The 22,918-nt window shown below is 34.1% G+C and overlaps 1 protein-coding gene across 6 annotated transcripts in view; it reads left to right on the top strand.

Moving 5' to 3' along the window:
- The window catches only part of LOC141397526 (uncharacterized), a 381,453-nt gene that overhangs the window by 266,716 nt on the left and 91,819 nt on the right, over nucleotides 1–22,918 (top strand). The gene's annotated exons all lie outside the window — the stretch shown is intronic.

Genomic DNA, 22,918 nt, shown 5'->3' with positions numbered 1-22,918 from the left:
AAAATCGTGGTCAGCTGTTTTTACTGAAAGTCCTGCTATTGGTTGTGGAGAAAAATGCAGCAAAGAAAATTTAATTTTTGGGAGAGAGGCCCTCTATACTTTTTCCACCCCGCTCTCACCCAAAAACTCTATATTCCTTACAGCAAACTTTGCGCATGTGTCTACTGACTTAACGAAAAGTTATCGAAAAACATAGGGTGACACAGAACACCCGAAATTAGCATTAAATACGCTTGGGGATGAAAAAAAAATAGCTACGAATATAAAAATTAATTTAATTTAAGAAATTGATGATAGAATAAAAACATATACAACAAGTTATAAGTCAAATGAAAGATGCAGTCCTCAGGAGCATTTTGGTGTAATCCATGTGTTCCACGTCAGTTTTTCGTTGAACAAACTTTCCAATTTTCTGGTTTCCAACAAAGTTTACATCAATTGAAACAAGGGAGTGCTCATGAGCATTGTGGTGTACTCCCTGTGTTCCAAGTCAGTTTTTCGTTGAACAAACTTTCCACTTTTCTGGTTTCCAACTGGCGGTCGGGACAGAAAACTGGTTCTGGAAGCCATAATATAAAAACGTACACAACAAACTATACGTCAATAACACTGTGCAACATATTTAAGGTAATATTGTGCAAACAATTTGAGCAGAGGAATCTTTCAAAGTACCGACCCTAACGACAAAAACCCTAGTTGGGTTTTGTTGTGTCAGATCCAGCTTGGATTTTATGGCCCCATCTAAACATGGTTAAATATTGATTTTTTAAGATAACGTTTGGGAATCTTCCTCTGACCTCTGAAGCAAATTTGTAGATAATGGCATGAATAAAATATATGGAGAAATGAAGAACTCGAAAAACTACATTTATTGCTTTAAATTTTATAAAATATCGAAAATTTCCATAATTTGTATACATATCGCACTATATCTCCAAAACCGTTAATCGTTTCTTAATATTTTCTTTTGGAGAAATATTCGCTGGAATGTACTACACAACTCTTCAGAACATGTCATTGTTGTAAAATGCCTCTGTCACGTTGTTTTCAGTATATTTTTAAACGTCAATTTAATAAATATGTCAATAATGTGGTGAAATCCGAAATGCGAGAATAAACTGTTGGTGTGAACTGTGTTTGAAATACGTGTTGTAAAGAATATGATGCAAAATACCGCTGAAACAACATGAAGTAGACATTGGATGCAGTTCATGAGGGGCCATATGGAGACATTAGTACCAGAGTTTCACTATTATACTTTTTTGGTCTATTTGAAATTTTTTGATAGATTTACAAGCTAATAGTACATTTAGAAATTCATTGAATTTCGGCAATCCAAACGAATATGATAATGATAAGAATATGAACTTAGTTCAAACACTACACTTTTGTTTAAATTGTAAAATTTATTAAAGAAAGTAAAAGTAAGTTGACAAAATGTTGACAAAGTCTCCATAATAGTAGACAAACTTGACCCCAGGCTTCCTACGGGGTAATTAATTGTATGTGCGCGTTATTCAAAACGAAACCCAGTTGTTCAATAAATAGCAATTGTCTACTTTGACACAGTTTTGTGACTAGTTACTCATCGATCTAGTTACTTTACGCCCAAAAATGGCACACAATATCCTATAGCGTAGCGTAAACGCTAGTAGTATTACACTATGCAACACTGAAAATGCAAACAACTTCTGGTACGGATTTTTTGAAAGTACATATTTAGACTACAAAAACCCTGGTTGGGTTTTGTCCTGTCAGATCCAGTTCAGATTTTATGGTCTCATCTAAACCGGGCTAAAACTACACTTTTTTGCATTTATCAGGCCTTTATCTCAGAAACGAATAGGAATTTGGCCTTGCTGTCTTTAGCAATATTGTAGCCCTAAACTAGTAGAACTTATCCAAAAACCACGTAGGAAAAACTCCATCTAGGGCATCAAAATCTATAAAATATAGAAAATTTAACATAATTGCTGAAATTCTGGTCAGTATCGGCAAAACTATTGGAAGTTGAACCAAGTAACCTTTTGCAAAAATCTTCCAAATAAAGTTCTCAACAATTCTTTAGAACATTCTGAAACTCTAAAATGCTTACTTCATGTTGTTTCAGCGGTATTTCGCATCATATCTTTTACAACACGTATTTCAAACACAGTTCACACCAACGGTTTATTCTCGCGTTTCGGATGTCACTACATTATTGACATTTTTATTAAATCGTAGTTGAAAAATGTACTGAAAACAACGGCAAAGAGGCATTTAACAACTATGACATGTTCCGACGAGTTATGTTCCGGGGAATATTTTTCCAAAAGAAAATATTCAGAAAATATTAACGGTTTTGGAGATACGGTGCGAAATGTATAAAAATTTTGAAATTTTTGCATATATTTTGAAATTTGAGGCAATAAATGTAGTCTTTCAAGGTCATTATTTCTCCAAATATTTTGCTCTTGTCCTTATCTACAAATTTGGTTCAGAGGTCAGAAGAAGATTCGTACTGGTTTCAGAGATATAGCCCCGAATTTCTTTAAAAACTCTATATTTAACCATATTTAAATGGGGCCATAAATCCGAGCTGGATCTGACACAACAAAACCCAACTAGGGGTTTTTGCCCTTTGGGTCTGTACTTTCAAAAAATCCTCAGTTCGAATTGTTTGCACAAGATCACCTTAAAAATGTTGCACAGTGTTATTAAATTTTAGTGAAATTCCAAATTTAGTGGAGTAGAACTTTTAGGGAACATTATGGGAAAAGGTTTGGTATTCGCAGAAAAACACTGTATGGGTCCTCTTTCAGCCCATATATACATACATTTGCACCAGTCCCATTCCGTCCATATAACACCTTTTTTAAATTTACTGCAATTACATGGTTAAATATGTGTGTTTTTCCATACCGTTTCCCATCTTTTACATCTTTTTTATACAAATGCAATTTTTTTTGAGTGCGCTTGAACCAACTTTAAATTGAAGTTTTTGTGGATTTTGGACTAAAGAAAGAAAAGAAAATGTTGTAGCAGTGAAATTTCTCTACAACACTTTTTCTACTCCCATTTCCATAGGACTTGCGATTTCCAAGCATGAACATTGCTGTTTCAGAATCCGCAAAAACTTCGCAGGTGTAAGCGGTTTTCATTTCTTGTAGAATATTTTCACTACTACAACTTTTTTTAGTCCCATTTCGATAAGACTTGTGGTTTCCAAGGAAAATCGTGAAAACCCTAAAAATGTGAACATTGGTCGTGATTTATTTAAAAAACGTTCCGGCGATTTATTTTTTGTTTTTTTTTTTTTCATGTATGAAAATTGTTGTTTCATAATCGGCAAAAACTTCCCAGGTGGGAGCACCTTCGATTTAAGTTATATGAGTTTTATGAAAACCTAAGGTTTTTTCTAATTTTTGAATTTTTTTAGTTTTTTTTTGTATTTTTATAGTTTTTTTTGGGATTTGACCATTTGTAATATATAGAATGATATACATAAAAACACATAAACACTCATATTTTGATGAAAAATATTAAAAAAAGAAACTCAAAAGTTAAACTTTGACATTGAATTCCTCTGCAACTATCCATCACCAAATCAATAGGCTTCTTCCTCTATGGGACCCCCATAAATCCTCAAAATTTTGTGACTGATCCGATCAAAATTGCGACCTGTAGCGTGATTAAAACAATGGAAAATGGGATGTATTACCGATATCTTCGTTATTTGGCAACCAACGCCAACCAATTTTGCATCATTGTATAGATAGGATTTTTACTTTCTAGTCAGTCATTATAGTTAAATTTTAGTTAAAATCACAAAAATTAAAAGTTGGGTTTTATTTGCGACTATTGTGATATCTTCGTTGTTTGACCACCTACGACAACCTACCTTACATCGTTAGAAAGCTACTTTCATTCTACTTTCTACTTCCATTGTCACGTTTTGCTTTTGGTATACCCCTTAAAGACGCTGAGATATTCCCTTTGGAAAAAAAACTTTGACTTTTTCTCCAAATAAAATTTTTGCCCATTTCGACCCCTAAATGTTATCCGATCATCACGAAAATCAATAGGCTTCTTCCCCTGGGACCCCCATCAACAACCAACACTTGTTGACAAAGTTTAGATGGACAGACGGATGGACGGACATAGGGAAGGACGCACATAGCCAGATCGACTCAGCTCGTCGAGACATTCATTTTGGTATATGTATATAAGTATGGATCTACGACCATTATTTCGATGAGTTAGAAACTTTTTGGCCATAACCAACTTATAATACCCTCCCCCAAGTGGTGTAGGGTATAAAAAGTTACTTTCTGATTTTATATTCATGTTTTGTGATCCATATCTGAAAAGTGTTTTTCAGTTTTGTTCCATTGGTCCATTGGTTAAAAATGAGATATGAGAGTTGGTTTTGGAAATACGTACTATAAGAGTACGAAAAGTACTAAGTTATACTAAAATTTAGTAGTAAGAATTTGTAATGTAATAGTAATCCACTCGATTTCAACTGTCAATTCATCATTGCCTAAACGTCAAATGAAATCCAATGGTTTTTAGATGAGTTTTCATTTGACGTATACGCAAAGGAATTGACAGTTGAGATCCATTCGATTTCGAAAATGCTAAATGATAAGAGAAAAAAATGAGAATAAAAGCTTAAAAATTATCCTTTAACTTTGAACTTTAGGTTATTTTTTTAATATTTTCTATTTTATGTGTTGACTATTGTGTTCTTTATTACAATAGCTACAACAGTGCCTCAACGAGAACTTCCTCTAGGCCCTATTTTTTAAAAACGCTATTTTTGCAAAACTTGCGAAAGTATTGGTTAGCAAATTAATTTTCAAGGCAACAGTGGTTGATTCTCCGACCTTAAGTAACTATTTGGGGCCTAAAGACCCGACCACGCCCACTTTTGTCAATATGTTATATCTCTGAAACTATTGAACCAATTTTCCTAAAAATTTCAGAGAATGTACCGGAATGACCCCTGGTGAAATAGGCTATATATTTTGTTGAATTTCGGAGGGAGCGGGGAACCTCCCCTAGGCCCTATTTTTTAAAAACACTATATTTATATTGTAAATCTATCGAACGTTTGAAAATTAATTTACAATAGTGGTTGTGTCGCCCACCCTAAGTCCTTATTTGTGACTTTAAAGTCCATCCATGCCCAGCAAAATTTGAAGGAAGGGGTTCCATGCGATGACGTGCTTTCAAAGGAAGTCGTGAAAGATCCGATCTTTTCATCAGCATTTGAACCCATGCAAAGGAAGTCGTGAAAGATCCGATCTTTTCATCAGCATTTGAACCCATACCATCGATCCACTAGATATGAATTTTGTATTTTTATTTGTAATTTTTTTTTTAAATATATAAGATTAATTGTCGGAGACTCCTGATGTTGTCGGAGACTCGAAATCACAACCAACGTTGTTAAAACTCTCGTCGTAACGATAATGTCATTGCAAAGGTTTGGTGAAAATGACATGCCAAAGCATTGGTGGAAATGACATGCCAAAGCATTGGTGTAAATGACATGCTTTGGATCCAAAAATGAATAGCATCTTTTGGGGTCCACGCTCATATACAATTCATCGATGAAGATGCTAAAAAGATGACATGCCAGCTCACTTGCACCCATGATTGAATGGCATATTTGGCATGGAACATTTTGCTGGGTGCCTTTTTAAATATATTATATCTCCAAAACTTCTGGACCGATTTGCGTGTAATTCTCAGATGATGTGCAGGGATGTCCCGTGGTGAAAATAAGCTATATATTTTGTTGAATTTCGGCGGAACGGGTAATTCGATAGACAATGGTGGTTGTGTCTCCGACCCGCGGCACTTATTTTAAAATATGTCATATCTCCAAAACTTCCAAATCGATTTCCATGTTTTTTTTTTAGATGATGTACAGAGATGGCCCTTGGTGGAAATAAGCTATATATTTTGTTGAATTTCGGAGGAGCAGGTTATCCCCTGTGCCCTATTTGTTAAATGCGCTATATATGTAAAACTTACGAACGTGTCCTTAGAAGGCAACGTGTTTAGATTAGAAGGCAACATATCGATAGATATAGCTTCATCAGTAGTGGGATTCTCTAGGGCATTTTTTGGTTATCGACAAAAATCGGTCAAATTAAAACGCAAAATTATGAATGAAAAGTTCAAACAAAAGTTGACATCACTGTTGCTACCGGTAGAACTTTCCGACTGCTTTTTATTGGTCGCTAACATACCATATAATATCGTTAACTACCGAAATTATAAGCATTTTAATTTTGACGATTTTTGTCGATATGCGTTAGAGAATCCCACTACAGATATTCCCTTTGGAAAAAAAACTTTGACTTTTTCTCCAAATAAAATTTTTGCCCATTTCGACCCCTAAATGTTATCCGATCATCACGAAAATCAATAGGCTTCTTCCCCTGGGACCCCCATCAACAACCAACACTTGTTGACAAAGTTTAGATGGACAGACGGATGGACGGACATAGGGAAGGACGCACATAGCCAGATCGACTCAGCTCGTCGAGACATTCATTTTGGTATATGTATATAAGTATGGATCTACGACCATTATTTCGATGAGTTAGAAACTTTTTGGCCATAACCAACTTATAATACCCTCCCCCAAGTGGTGTAGGGTATAAAAAGTTACTTTCTGATTTTATATTCATGTTTTGTGATCCATATCTGAAAAGTGTTTTTCAGTTTTGTTCCATTGGTCCATTGGTTAAAAATGAGATATGAGAGTTGGTTTTGGAAATACGTACTATAAGAGTACGAAAAGTACTAAGTTATACTAAAATTTAGTAGTAAGAATTTGTAATGTAATAGTAATCCACTCGATTTCAACTGTCAATTCATCATTGCCTAAACGTCAAATGAAATCCAATGGTTTTTAGATGAGTTTTCATTTGACGTATACGCAAAGGAATTGACAGTTGAGATCCATTCGATTTCGAAAATGCTAAATGATAAGAGAAAAAAATGAGAATAAAAGCTTAAAAATTATCCTTTAACTTTGAACTTTAGGTTATTTTTTTAATATTTTCTATTTTATGTGTTGACTATTGTGTTCTTTATTACAATAGCTACAACAGTGCCTCAACGAGAACTTCCTCTAGGCCCTATTTTTTAAAAACGCTATTTTTGCAAAACTTGCGAAAGTATTGGTTAGCAAATTAATTTTCAAGGCAACAGTGGTTGATTCTCCGACCTTAAGTAACTATTTGGGGCCTAAAGACCCGACCACGCCCACTTTTGTCAATATGTTATATCTCTGAAACTATTGAACCAATTTTCCTAAAAATTTCAGAGAATGTACCGGAATGACCCCTGGTGAAATAGGCTATATATTTTGTTGAATTTCGGAGGGAGCGGGGAACCTCCCCTAGGCCCTATTTTTTAAAAACACTATATTTATATTGTAAATCTATCGAACGTTTGAAAATTAATTTACAATAGTGGTTGTGTCGCCCACCCTAAGTCCTTATTTGTGACTTTAAAGTCCATCCATGCCCAGCAAAATTTGAAGGAAGGGGTTCCATGCGATGACGTGCTTTCAAAGGAAGTCGTGAAAGATCCGATCTTTTCATCAGCATTTGAACCCATGCAAAGGAAGTCGTGAAAGATCCGATCTTTTCATCAGCATTTGAACCCATACCATCGATCCACTAGATATGAATTTTGTATTTTTATTTGTAATTTTTTTTTTAAATATATAAGATTAATTGTCGGAGACTCCTGATGTTGTCGGAGACTCGAAATCACAACCAACGTTGTTAAAACTCTCGTCGTAACGATAATGTCATTGCAAAGGTTTGGTGAAAATGACATGCCAAAGCATTGGTGGAAATGACATGCCAAAGCATTGGTGTAAATGACATGCTTTGGATCCAAAAATGAATAGCATCTTTTGGGGTCCACGCTCATATACAATTCATCGATGAAGATGCTAAAAAGATGACATGCCAGCTCACTTGCACCCATGATTGAATGGCATATTTGGCATGGAACATTTTGCTGGGTGCCTTTTTAAATATATTATATCTCCAAAACTTCTGGACCGATTTGCGTGTAATTCTCAGATGATGTGCAGGGATGTCCCGTGGTGAAAATAAGCTATATATTTTGTTGAATTTCGGCGGAACGGGTAATTCGATAGACAATGGTGGTTGTGTCTCCGACCCGCGGCACTTATTTTAAAATATGTCATATCTCCAAAACTTCCAAATCGATTTCCATGTTTTTTTTTTAGATGATGTACAGAGATGGCCCTTGGTGGAAATAAGCTATATATTTTGTTGAATTTCGGAGGAGCAGGTTATCCCCTGTGCCCTATTTGTTAAATGCGCTATATATGTAAAACTTACGAACGTGTCCTTAGAAGGCAACGTGTTTAGATTAGAAGGCAACATATCGATAGATATAGCTTCATCAGTAGTGGGATTCTCTAGGGCATTTTTTGGTTATCGACAAAAATCGGTCAAATTAAAACGCAAAATTATGAATGAAAAGTTCAAACAAAAGTTGACATCACTGTTGCTACCGGTAGAACTTTCCGACTGCTTTTTATTGGTCGCTAACATACCATATAATATCGTTAACTACCGAAATTATAAGCATTTTAATTTTGACGATTTTTGTCGATATGCGTTAGAGAATCCCACTACAGGTATATAAGATACATCATAAGAAGGTGGTAGGACGGCATAGTCGGTCCTTAAGTTGTCACTGGACATTAATTTGAATGAAGGACACACATGCAATATAAAATAGATGTTATCATTTGGAACGAATGTACGATGACACATACAAAAATCCCTAGAAGCTTTAGATCGTTTTTAGAAGGATTTAAGAAGCAAATCACGTTTAGATTTCAGACAAACACTACCCAAAAGATTCCGAAAGATGCAATGAATGGATATCTCAAGTCATCATACCTTTGGCGGTATGTTAAAATTGCATATCGACACCAACATTTCCGTCAATTTTTATACCCTACACCACTATGTGGGGAGGGTATTATAAGTTGGTTTTGGCCAAAAAGTTTGTAACGAATCGAAATAATGGTCGTAGACCCATACTTATACATATATACCAAAATGTCTCGACGAGCTGAGTCGATCTTACTATGTGTGTCCGTCCGTCAGTCCGTCCTTCCTCTGTCCATCTAAACCTTGTAATCACGCTACAGGTCCCAATTTTCATCGGATCGTCACGAAATTTTGGATGTTGATGGGGGTCCCGGGGGGGGAGAGGCCTATTGATTTTGGTGATGGTCGGATAATATTTAGGGTTCGGAATGGGCATAAAACTTATGTGGATAAAAGAACAACTTTTTTTCCAAAGCGAATATCTCAGCTTCTATACAGGGTATACCAAAAGCAAAACAATAAAAGTAGAAAATATCACCTTTCTAATGATGTAAAGTAGGTTCTCGTAGGTGATCAAACAACGAAGATATCACAATAGTCGCAAATGAAACCCAAATTTTCATTTTGCGATTTTAATTATAATGACGATTATCACAGCTTTGGTTGGGGACTTTCCAAAAGCAAAGCCTGGCTATGAAAGTAGAAGATCCCATCATTATAATGATGTAAAGCAGGTTGGCGTAGGTATCCAAATAACGGAGATATCGCAATAGTCGGTAATACATCCCATTTTTCAACTTTTTTGGAAATCACGCTACAGGTGTTATTGGGGGTCCCACAGAGGAAAAAACCCTTTGATTTTTGATAATGGGCGGATATTATTCAGGGGTCCGTTTTTTTTTTCAAAGTTAATATATCCCTTCTGTAGGAGGTATATCGAAAGCAAAACCTGGCAAGGAAAGTAGAAAATATCACCTTTACAACGATGTGAAGTAGGTTGTCATAGGTGGTCAAACAACAGAGATATCGCAATAGTCGGTAATGCATCCCTATTTCCATTTTTGTGCAATCACACTACGAAATTTTGATCGGATACTCACGAAATTTTGGGGGTTGATGGGGTCTAACAGAGAAAGAAGCCTATTGATGGTTGGCATACATCCCACTTTTCCATTTTTTATTTGGGTTGCACTGTCGATGCACTTAAATGCGTTTTAAAAAAATGTACCTGTGTTAATGAAGACATTCAGAGCAACGACGCTAAGCTATCCCAATTTTAATATTTTGAATTTTATTAGTCAAAAGCTTATGAACAGGGGTAGTGGTGTAGGGTATCACATAGTCGTCCCCAACCCGACTATAGCCTTGGCTCACTTGTTTATTTATAGTCTCTTGCAGATCCCCATTAATTAGCGTTGCACGAAAAACCTAATTGATTTAAGAAAGGTAACATAAAACAGTTTCAAGGGCCAACAACGCGGACCGGGTCGGCTAGTTAGTTATATTATAGGTACCAAATTACTATAATTAGTCATATATGGAATTTAGAGTAATATCAAAATCAGGCCCAATTCTCATAAATTTTTGTAGGATTCGTTTTTAGCCACAACATTGAACTGGTAAAGTTTTTTCACCGATTGCACCCTAATTGCGGCCTTTAGAGAATTTTCGTGAAAATGCACCTTTGGCTCCATGCAAATTAATATTATTATTATATACTTTATAAACACTTACCTTCGTTTTAAAATTATCACAGAATCGGCATAAGAATAGACATTTAACAATGGGTGGTAATATGCAATAGAGATTTATCGCAACATCAATTCCATCAAAGGCACCATGCGTCATAGATGTTATAATTATATAACAATATTGGGATAGATCCGAAACAAATAAAAGATTTGCCAATAAGACTCCAGGACCATATAATGAGGCTGAAATACGTGAAATGATGTGCACTTGAGTGTAGATATATTTCATGGCCAATATGCGTTTCATTTGAAAGGGACGAAAACGGTTATTTCCGAATATCACTCTTCCCGCATCTCTTTTGTTATTTTCTGTTCGATTTCTTGATGGTTCAATACTGCTACAGTTGTGGCCTTTCCAAGGTTTACTATGGGCATCTAGACATTCGCTTAAATCTCGTAATATCTCCTCTAATTCGATAACAAGCACTGTCAGTTGTGTGAGAACATTCATCACTGCTTCCACCGAAAAGAGATAATGTAAGGCAAATGAAATATTTTCCCAAGTTTGTCTTTGAATACAGAGAATTGTTTGGATACCTATGAACCAACAAATATCGAATACAAAGAAATTTGCTATCCAAAAATATTTTCTTTTCTCTTTTCTAGAAGTCATGCGTTTGAATAAACGTAATTGAAATGTATCCTCAATATCTTGAAGCAATTGCTGGACCACCTTCACTTCTTCTTTCTTTAGAATGGCCCACAAACAATCGATAATGTGTGTCAAATGATAGGTGATATACAAGTAATCCCAGGTAACCTTAATGACTCCTTCCATTTTATCCAAATTAATGATATATAGACGCACTTCATTTATAAGGAAAATTATTAGAAAACAATTGAAAAATTGTAAACCGATGGCAGTGTAAGCGCTATCCGAATGACATGTTAACCCCAAAAAACGTAAGTAGTTATAATGGCAAGATTTCAGAATGCGACAAGCCATAACTAACTGCGGCGAAGGCAAATAAAGAACTGATGAAGTTTTTTTATTGGCTAGGAGGAGGTAATGAATGGATGTGTTTATTTGTCATTGGCTTCATTTGACGATTGGTTGCATAAAATGTATAAAGTTATATTGTAAATTAATATGCCATTTAGATATGACACAATTAGCCGGATTTAGCGCATTATCAGGTTTTATTAGCTAAATCCAGCCAAAATCTACCAGATTTCCCATACAAAAATAAATCCTCCTATTGAGTGGATTTGTTTTAAATCTGGCATAAATCCTCGTATACAACTCTGTTTTTAGCAACATGTTGCTAGAAAATACAAACAGTTGCAAGCTGGCACAAGAAACAAGGTAGATGCATCGGTGAATTGCTACACTAAAAATAATTTAAAATGTAAAAATTTGTAAACAAGGCGGAAAAATTAAATTTGTTTTGATGTACAAAGTTGATTTTAATCAACCAAGACTAATATTTATGATGTCTAAACGATAAAATAATTCGTTTATTTATTTTATATGGGCAAACTGCGATAAAATAATAATTTATTTGCTCTTTAGTTAGCATTAGTAGCATAATGTGCTAACATTTTCAGTATTAAACAATACATTTGTAATTTGACGTATGTTTTTTGAGACGAATTCAATTTACAAAAAATTCTTTTGACGTTTCAAATTCGATCAGATGGGCTGATGCATCTACCTTGGTAATTGTGCTATGAACAAAAATCAGCTGACTGCCATTTAAATCCTCCAAAATGTATATCTAAATGCAATGAGATTTGTACTGGATTTATTAAATCCAGTCGAGGATTTATGGCTAGTCTAAATGAGCTATAATGCTATTAGTTCCTGTTATCTTAGAGAATAAGTGCAGAAGTTCACTCTTAAGTCGAGTGGACATAGCAGACAGTTAAGAAAGAGTGATTGCGGGTAGTTAGACCATAAATATGTAGTTACATACTGTATATTTTTATCCCAAGAAGTTCTAGGGCAAGTCTGTGTTTGGCATTCCTGGAGAGGTTATACCCCAACTCTTGTGTCGTCCATGAACGACCTAGTTAAAACGAACGATTCCGTGAATTAAACTAACGGAACCTTATCCAGCTCATTCGTTTATATCGTTCATTTAGCCCATCTCGTTTATGTAGATCTGTTAGTTTATTATGTTGAACGAGCGAATAAAGTGATTTTAGGTAATTTCACTCTTACTCCCTCTTACTTTGTCCGTGTTTATACGTCCAAACTGGAATGGCAAATTTTCTTCTCAATTTCTTTTAAAATTTCCTTGCAGTTTAGACATGCAAATAATGTCAAATTTCTGATTCTTCTTCACACTCATTTTCTCGTTTGATTATGCAAAGGCAATACTAAGGCGATATTGCTTATAGAAATTAAAATAAAGTCCATTAAAAATTAAATAAATATGTATATACATATATGTTTACTATTAATTTTTACAGATAATTTTTTGTTCAATTTATTTTTCATCACAAAAGTTTTTAATTCAAAGGTATGCGTTGTTGTTTATTTGCCTGCGGAGAAAATAAAATGGAAGAAAATGCAAAAAAAAACTTCAAAGAATAATAATATTCCTCTCCACTCCCTCGCCCATAAACTCAATTTTCTTTCTCATTAACTTTGAACGTCTAAACATCGACTTTAAAAGAGTGAAAGATACCATTGTGTAGAGTTGGGCAATCTTGTTGCATTTGCAGTTCTATTTTTATAGTTCCATTCCGCTAAAGGAACTAAGTCGTTCATTTAGTTCCATAGTTCCTTTCAGTTCAATAGCAAGCTAATTAATTGTACTTTTTCTCTGAGTTCATTCGATTATATCATACATGATTCTTCTATTTTTCATGAAAACATAGAGACGAACCATGATGAAATTGTAAGGTGGCTTAAAACTAGATAAAGAAGCCGATCGGCTCAGAGCCGGCCTGTTTCGACAGATCTGAGCCGCCGCCGATGTAAGCGGCTTTCAACGGCTGTTATTATTAGTCGACTACATCGACTTAGTCGTTATTCCAGCATATTGTCAGCATAAAACAATAAAGTTCATAAAACATTTATCTTCAAATAACCCCTAGTTTATTTTAAACCCATTGAAGAATATAAATATATTAAAAAATTAATAACATGTGTATTGATGACATTTTTATTGACGAGACCTGACTACCCTCTAAATGTTGCTAATTTTAAGCGAGATGGCAATCCCATCTTAAAACCTTTTTTATTTACAATTGTTACAATTGTGAGCTCAAGTGAAAAATAAAAACTATTACTCTAATAATTTCCATAAAATGTCGCGACGAGATATTAATAGATATTTTATTGCAAAATCGGCACAAAAAAGAATTGAAACAGACTCTGACTCAGATGAATCAGATAACAATATCCCAAATGTTTCTTTTCCAATAGATCTCTCAGAGTTTGAAGATCTCCTCAAAAAGAAAATGATTTGAAAAGTATGTTAAAGTAATGTAAAATAAATCTTTAAATACCAAAAAAATACTATGATGACGAAAAATGCTTTGGAACCCCTGTCAAGTGGCAACAACAAATACCCAGTTGCTCGTCGAGTTGCTAAAAAGTGCTGCTGGGATTTGCAGCCGTTTAAAATTGTAGAAAAGCCTTAAAAAAATTTATTAATTGTTTAAACCCAAAAACGATACTTCCTACTGACAGAACTGTGGCCACTACTGCATTAAATGATGTATACGATGTATACTTCGAACATGTAAAAAATGTCTGGAAAACACACCAAACATTTAATATGCCAAACGTGACGTTGAAAACTGAAGTATTCCCGCGGCCACATACGGGTTTGGCAGTAATAAGCAAAATTGAAAAAGCATTAGCAGAGTTCAACATTCAAGACAAACAAATTTGCGCAGTAACAGATGGAGGATCAAACATTGTATCGGCTCTGAAAATGAAAAAGTATTACCAGGTATGGATGTGTGGCGCATTCATTGCAACGATTTTTAATGCATGACGTACTAGAAAATACGCGCTTCGAAAACGTAAAGCAAAAAATAGCTAAATTAAAAAAAAATACTGAAGCCTTTTGTATAGCTGCGAGGAGATTTCAAATATTCAAAATGTGGAGGAACAGAGTGCACTTCCAACAATATTCTCTGAGGCAGAGACAATTTTGAAGAGAATGGATTGTTGCGAACAGTTTACGAGTGGAGATGATTATTTCAACGAAGAATACGAATACTCCGCATCGCAATTCTTTAAAGAGTTCTGTGCGAACAAGGTGGAACTCTCTATTCTATGATAGAAAGCTACACTAAAAATATTTCTGTCATAAATGTAGCTAGGGTAAGGCAAAACAGGATGTGCTTATCATAGCAAAAATGGAGAGGAAGTTAATAGAGAAATTTGGCAACTTTTTAAAAATATTTGAAGAAGCAACCAAGTATCTTCAGGGACAGGAATATCCAACGATATCTTCCTGCATATTTTTTTTTTTTTTTTTTTTTGAATGCATCTTATCTCTATTAACGAAAACCTAGAAAAGTCATGCTTTAAGTTGTCGATTGATTTTTGCAATTTCGCTAAAGACAATTTAAAAAACAGATTTAAAATATGTAGAATATGTGTGGTTCCAGCGTTGATGGCCCCATTGCAAAAAAACTGGAAAGTTCTAGAAAAATATTTAAAAAAATCCGAAACAATCCGCGAATTCTATGGAACTTCTAGATGATGTCCCAGATCCCATAACAAAAGAGGCATTGATTCTGGAAGAAATTAGCAAAATTAAGGAACTTGATGATGTTGGCAAAATTAAGGAAAACTGGAAAGTTCTATAAAAATATTTAAACAAAAATCCGAAACAATCCCCGAATTCTATGGAACTTCTACATGATGTCCCAGATCCCATAACAGAAGAGGCATTGATTCCGGAAGAAGTTGACAAAATTAAGCAACTTGATGATCTTCCACTATCGTATGAGCCATCAACAAGCAAGTCTGCCGAAGAAGCCGAACCGAACAGGTATTATGATTTATTAAATGGATGTCATGACATTATACTAAAGAATGTTGGAGTTCATGGGGTCATCCACTAATAGTTCTCAAAACGACATGGAAGCCGAAACAAATACATATTTAAAGACTAAAGTCGATGCTGTAGATCCTTTAGATTGGTGGAGAGAAAATAAAGATGTAAATTGAGGATGAATTCATTTGAACGGATTTATAGTTTGTTGTTTTTTAGATCTTCCCGAATGTTGCTTTAGTGGCAAATATGTGCTTTGGAATTCCAGCCACATCATCATCATCCGAACAATTAAAAAACAATTATTTATACATGACAATATGACTATAGTGAAATTTTTATTATCAAAAAAATACGAGCTTTCTTTTTACGAAGACGCAATTCAAAGAATTGCGAAATATCGAATAATAAATAAATATAATTTACAACACAAATCTGAGTTCGAGCTTGAACAAATACTCATTTAAAATAGTAAACAAAAATTAAATTAAACCATTTAATAGATTGCCTAAGATTCGTTTTTCTTCTTATAACAATTCCTCTAAATTGCAAGCGTTGCCAAACATTTTGGTTATAATATCGGTCAAAATGAAAACATTTAGTATAGATGTATGGATTTCCTTAAAATTTTAGTTACTTTTTGCGGAAATTTCCGGTTTTGGCAGTTACGACCAAAAGTTGAGCCCGGTTTTTATGTGCTGAATTTATATTTTTGGTAATTTTATTATCTTTTCTAACATTTACGTTCAATATAATGTTTTTTGCACTATTAGTGATTTCTTTTATCATGGTAACTTGGAGCCGCACTGAAAACTCGTGAAAGAAAAATAAAAGGTTTTGGTTTAATAAATATTTTTCTTATTTGGGACACCATAATGTTGCAACACGCCAAAACGTGGAAAATTTCCCCGCACTGGGATCCAAAAATTCTGAAGAAATAGGTGATTAAATCTTATAAAGTACCGAAAAATTGGGTTTAAATATTTGGTTAACATCTGCCAAAATAAATCGAGATAAAAATCATATGGGAGTATACCAAATCATGGACCAATACAGAAAAATTTTTGCGGGAAGGTTTACTATGCAGTAAGAACTCTTTGTATCGGATTACAGCAAATTCGATTGAACATTAAGTCTGTCTGGTTACTTTTCCAGCAAGAACTTTCTCAGAGAGCAAGGAGTTTTTATTCTCTTTTGCAAGAAAATTGTAAAAAGTAAACAGACACCTTTCCCAGCAAAAACCAGCAAGCAATCAGCTGACTTGCCAAAACAGAACAATTTGTCCGCCAATGAAGGAACCAAAAGCAAAAATGTTGTATTTTATTAAAAATAAAAAAGAATATGACCAAAAATGGATTTTTTCCACTTTGCAACTTTGTTCTACAAAAAAAATAATATACAAACTCTCAGTAAAATAACTGTCAAAATGTCTCTTTTGAATCGCTCTCTTTTGCTGACTTTTTGTGTTAACAGACGACTTCCAGCAACAATTGGTACAAATTGTTAAAATTTTAGGGTAACCAGACAGACCTATTATGTTGGTAACAGTAAAATACTTCAATTCGGGATGATTCGTTACACAGAAACCACGCGAAAACTTGGACCTAGGACTACAATATATTTTTAGTGTGTTTTCAGTTCGATATATTATCTAGAAGTATTTTTGTCACACCTTCACTTGTATGTAAGTGCCACCACTGTGCAGTGGTGTAGTTATTTTTTGATTTTATATTCATGTTTTGTGATCCATATCTGAAAAGCGTTTTTTTAGTTTTGTTCCATTGGTCAACTGCAACTGTGTTAAAAATGAGATATGGTTTTGGAAATACGTAGTATAAGAGTACAAAAAGTACTAAATTACACTAAAATTTAGTAGTAGGAATTTGTAATGTAATAGTACGTTTATATTTACGAAATCCACTTTCAACTGTCAATTCAATTGCCTAAACGTCAAACAGAATCCAATGGATTTTAGATGAGTTTTCACTTGACGTCTACGCAAAGGAATTGCCAGTTGAAATCCATTCGATTTCGGAAGTGCTAATGATAAGAGAATAAAAGCTTCAAAATGATCCTTTAAATTTGATCTTTAGGTTATTTTTATACCCTACGCCACATGTGCGTTTGTAACGCATCGAAATAATGGTCGTAGACCCATATGTTATATATACCAAAATGATAAGCCCAATGATTTTGGTGATTGTTGGATAATATTTAGTGGACGGAATGGACAAAAAACTTATTTGGAGAAAAAGTCAGCATTTTATTCCAAAGCAAATATCTCAACTTCTATAAGGGGTATAGCAAAAGCAAAACTTGACAATGAAAGTGAAAAAAAATACCTTAACGATATAAAGTAGGTTGTCAAACAACGAATATATCGCAATAGTCGCTAATGAAACCCAACTTTTAATTTTTGCGATTTTAATTATAATGACGAGTATTACAGCTTTGGTTGGGGACCTTCCAAAACCAAAGCCTGACTATGAAAGTTCAAAATCCCTTTTTACAATGAGTCAAAGTATGTTGGCGTAGATGGCAAAAATAATAGTCGGTAATACATCCTATTTTTTCATTTCGCAATTTTGATCGGATCGTCACGAAATTTTGAGAGTTAATGGGGGTCCCATATAGGAAGAAGCATAATGATTTTGGTGGAGAACATTCAAAGTATTCAGAAAGGAAAGCTCGTCAATGGTTTGGTTGGATGCGTTTCAACAATGAAGACGTTCTGAGCTCTAAAATGTTCCGAATTGCGTTACCGAAATTAGTGGAATGCTTGTGATGTTGAAAAAGACGATGATTCCAAGGAGAGAGCTCGATATTGAAACTAAACCACCTGAGCTTTAAATTAACCCATTAGTGCATAGCGTCCATTTTAACGGACGTTTTTATTCCTTACGCCAATTCTTTATTTATTTCGATTCATAATTGTTAAATATTGAATTTTCTTCGACCTTTTTGTTATACAATGTTGTTTTCATTAAATCAAGCTCGAGGTCATTTGTTATTAATAATTTTTATTTATTTTCGATATTTCGCAATTTCTTGAATTGCATCTTCAGGAATTAGGATCTACAACAAAGGTAACAAATATAAAAAATATATAAAAAAACATGAATATCACAGTAGTTTAATAAGCTATAACAAGAAAAAACATACATACTAACAGTTCGCAATAATCACGTAAAAATAAAAAAACACAAGCATTTACTTAAAGCTAGAGCATCACTACCATCGTCTTCTAATGTAAATATAGCACTGACTATTTATTTGAATATTGCGATCTCCTTATGTTCTTAGCTTTGCTAATTAAACCTCTGTAACAAAGAGCACTGTTGTCGACGTCGCTTTTGAAGTTCATACGCCTTGTTGTTGGTACATTGAGAATATGTAACATCTCCATCGTGTATCTTTTTTTGTAGTGAGATTCGTTTCCTACTACTGTCGCTCTCTTAAAATTGGGTTGGTGGTTATGTTGTGCACAGTGGGTCACTAGTGCGGTTTTGGGTTTTTCGTGATGATGTCGTAATTTTAGATCTGACTTGTGTGATGAGATTCTCGTTTTTAGTTTATTTTTTGTTGTACCAATGTATTGTTGTTGACATGTTTCTTTGTCATTACCTCCACATGGTATTTGGTATACAACATTAGATTTTTCCATGTTGTCTATTCTTGTTTTGGCTTTTGTGAATAGATTGCTCAGTGTATTGTAACATTTGTGTGCTATAGTATACTTGTTATTGTCATAAATATTAGAATTGGCAACTCTTTCAGATATGTTTGGTACATATACTATGGATTTGTATATTTTTTTGGTTTTTTCCTCTATATTTGGTTCATTTGGTGTTCTTTGTGTATATTCTTTTATAAGATTGTTTATTAAATTTCTTGGGAAACTATTTTTATGTAGAATATTCTTGATTTTGAGTATGTTTTCTTGGTGGAATTCCTCATCGCTTATTGTGAGTACTCTATATATCAGATTTTTGGCAGTGTTTATAATTATTCTTTTCGGATGTTTCGATAAGAAATTAATGATCCTGCCAGACGCTGTAGGTTTCATGTACCAATTCATTTTAAGTTCTTTGTTGTTCCTTATAACCATTGTATCCAAATAAGGATGTCTGTTGTCGTTTTCCATTTCGATAGTAAATTTAATGTTCTTATGATAACTGTTAAAAGATTGTAGTGTTTCTTCAATTGCACTTTCCTTTTTAACTAATAATAGATCGTCTACATATTTGGATAAAAAAGCCGGTTTGGTTGTCAATTTGTTAATACAGGTATCCAGTAGCTTCTCCATAACGATGTCAGCTATAACTGGAGAAGCTGGAGATCCCATTCGTAGGCCACGTTTTTGTTTGTAGATTTTGTTCTCATACTTAAAATAGCGATTCTCTTTAATGCAGAAACTTAGAATACGTACAAATAAGTTCTTATGTATATTTGTGTATTCTTTCAGTTCTTCCCACCGGCTTTCAATTATATCAATTGCAAGGTCTACTGGAATGCTAGGAAAAAGCGATACAACGTCAAAAGATACTAGTTTTTCGTCATGTTTAATTGTCAAGTTTTTCAGCTTATTCCTAAATTGCACAGAGTCCTTAATGTTATATTTCGATTTTTCCGTTAAGTTTATCAATATATTGACTATGTATTTGCACATTTCCCTGGATGGTGAGTCAATGGAGGAGCATATTGGCCTTAATGGGTACCCTTCTTTATGAATTTTTGGTAGACCGTAGATTCTAGGAGCATTTGCAACGTCAGGTTTTAAGCTTTTCCTCTCAATTGCTGTGCTAGTCGAGGAACTATTTAAAAATGGTTATATCACAGCAATTGAGAGGAAAAGCTTAAAAACTGACGTTGCAAATGCTCCTAGAATCTACGGTCTACCAAAAATTCATAAAGAAGGGTACCCATTAAGGCCATATTTTTTTGGTTTTTTCCTCTATATTTGGTTCATTTGGTGTTCTTTGTGTATATTCTTTTATAAGATTGTTTATTAAATTTCTTGGGAAACTATTTTTATGTAGAATATTCTTGATTTTGAGTATGTTTTCTTGGTGGAATTCCTCATCGCTTATTGTGAGTACTCTATATATCAGATTTTTGGCAGTGTTTATAATTATTCTTTTCGGATGTTTCGATAAGAAATTAATGATCCTGCCAGACGCTGTAGGTTTCATGTACCAATTCATTTTAAGTTCTTTGTTGTTCCTTATAACCATTGTATCCAAATAAGGAAGTCTGTTGTCGTTTTCCATTTCGATAGTAAATTTAATGTTCTTATGATAACTGTTAAAAGATTGTAGTGTTTCTTCAATTGCACTTTCCTTTTTAACTACAAATAGATCGTCTACATATTTGGATAAAAAAGCCGGTTTGGTTGTCAATTTGTTAATACAGGTATCCAGTAGCTTCTCCATAACGATGTCAGCTATAACTGGAGAAGCTGGAGATCCCATTGGTAGGCCACGTTTTTGTTTGTAGATTTTGTTCTCATACTTAAAATAGCGATTCTCTTTAATGCAGAAACTTAGAATACGTACAAATAAGTTCTTATGTATATTTGTGTATTCTTTCAGTTCTTCCCACCGGCTTTCAATTATATCAATTGCAAGGTCGTCATGTTTTTCGTCATGTTTAATTGTCAAGTTTTTCAGCTTATTCCTAAATTGCACAGAGTCCTTAATGTTATATTTCGAATTTTCCGTTAAGTTTTTCAATATGTTGACTATGTATTTGCACATTTCCCTGGATGGTGAGTCAATGGAGGAGCATATTGGCCTTAATGGGTACCCTTCTTTATGAATTTTTGGTAGACCGTAGATTCTAGGAGCATTTGCAACGTCAGGTTTTAAGCTTTTCCTCTCAATTGCTGTGCTAGTCGAGGAACTATTTAAAAATGGTTATATCACAGCAATTGAGAGGAAAAGCTTAAAAACTGACGTTGCAAATGCTCCTAGAATCTACGGTCTACCAAAAATTCATAAAGAAGGGTACCCATTAAGGCCAATATGCTCCTCCATTGACTCACCATCCAGGGAAATGTGCAAATACATAGTCAATATATTGATAAACTTAACGGAAAATTCGAAATATAACATTAAGGACTCTGTGCAATTTAGGAATAAGCTGAAAAACTTGACAATTAAACATGACGAAAAACTAGTATCTTTTGACGTTGTATCGCTTTTACCTAGCATTCCAGTAGACCTTGCAATTGATATAATTGAAAGCCGGTGGGAAGAACTGAAAGAATACACAAATATACATAAGAACTTATTTGTACGTATTCTAAGTTTCTGCATTAAAGAGAATCGCTATTTTAAGTATGAGAACAAAATCTACAAACAAAAACGTGGCCTACCAATGGGATCTCCAGCTTCTCCAGTTATAGCTGACATCGTTATGGAGAAGCTACTGGATACCTGTATTAGCAAATTGACAACCAAACCGGCTTTTTTATCCAAATATGTAGACGATCTATTTGTAGTTATAAAGGAAAGTGCAATTGAAGAAACACTACAATCTTTTAACAGTTATCATAAGAACATTAAATTTACTATCGAAATGGAAAACGACAACAGACTTCCTTATTTGGATACAATGGTTATAAGGAACAACAAAGAACTTAAAATGAATTGGTACATGAAACCTACAGCGTCTGGCAGGATCATTAATTTCTTATCGAAACATCCGAAAAGAATAATTATAAACACTGCCAAAAATCTGATATATAGAGTACTCACAATAAGCGATGAGGAATTCCACCAAGAAAACATACTCAAAATCAAGAATATTCTACATAAAAATAGTTTCCCAAGAAATTTAATAAACAATCTTATAAAAGAATATACACAAAGAACACCAAATGAACCAAATATAGAGGAAAAAACCAAAAAAATATACAAATCCATAGTATATGTACCAAACATATCTGAAAGAGTTGCCAATTCTAATATTTATGACAATAACAAGTATACTATAGCACACAAATGTTACAATACACTGAGCAATCTATTCACAAAAGCCAAAACAAGAATAGACAACATGGAAAAATCTAATGTTGTATACCAAATACCATGTGGAGGTAATGACAAAGAAACATGTCAACAACAATACATTGGTACAACAAAAAATAAACTAAAAACGAGAATCTCAGCACACAAGTCAGATCTAAAATTACGACATCATCACGAAAAACCCAAAACCGCACTAGTGACCCACTGTGCACAACATAACCACCAACCCAATTTTGAGAGAGCGACAGTAGTAGGAAACGAATCTCACTACAAAAAACGATACA

This window comes from Musca autumnalis, unplaced genomic scaffold (assembly GCF_047663935.1).
Source record: "Musca autumnalis isolate F117 unplaced genomic scaffold, ASM4766393v1 scaffold_3, whole genome shotgun sequence".
NCBI classification, from domain to species: domain Eukaryota; kingdom Metazoa; phylum Arthropoda; class Insecta; order Diptera; family Muscidae; genus Musca; species Musca autumnalis.
The sequence above is the reverse complement of the archived record's forward strand: the minus strand, read 5'-3'. Positions and strand labels throughout refer to the sequence as shown.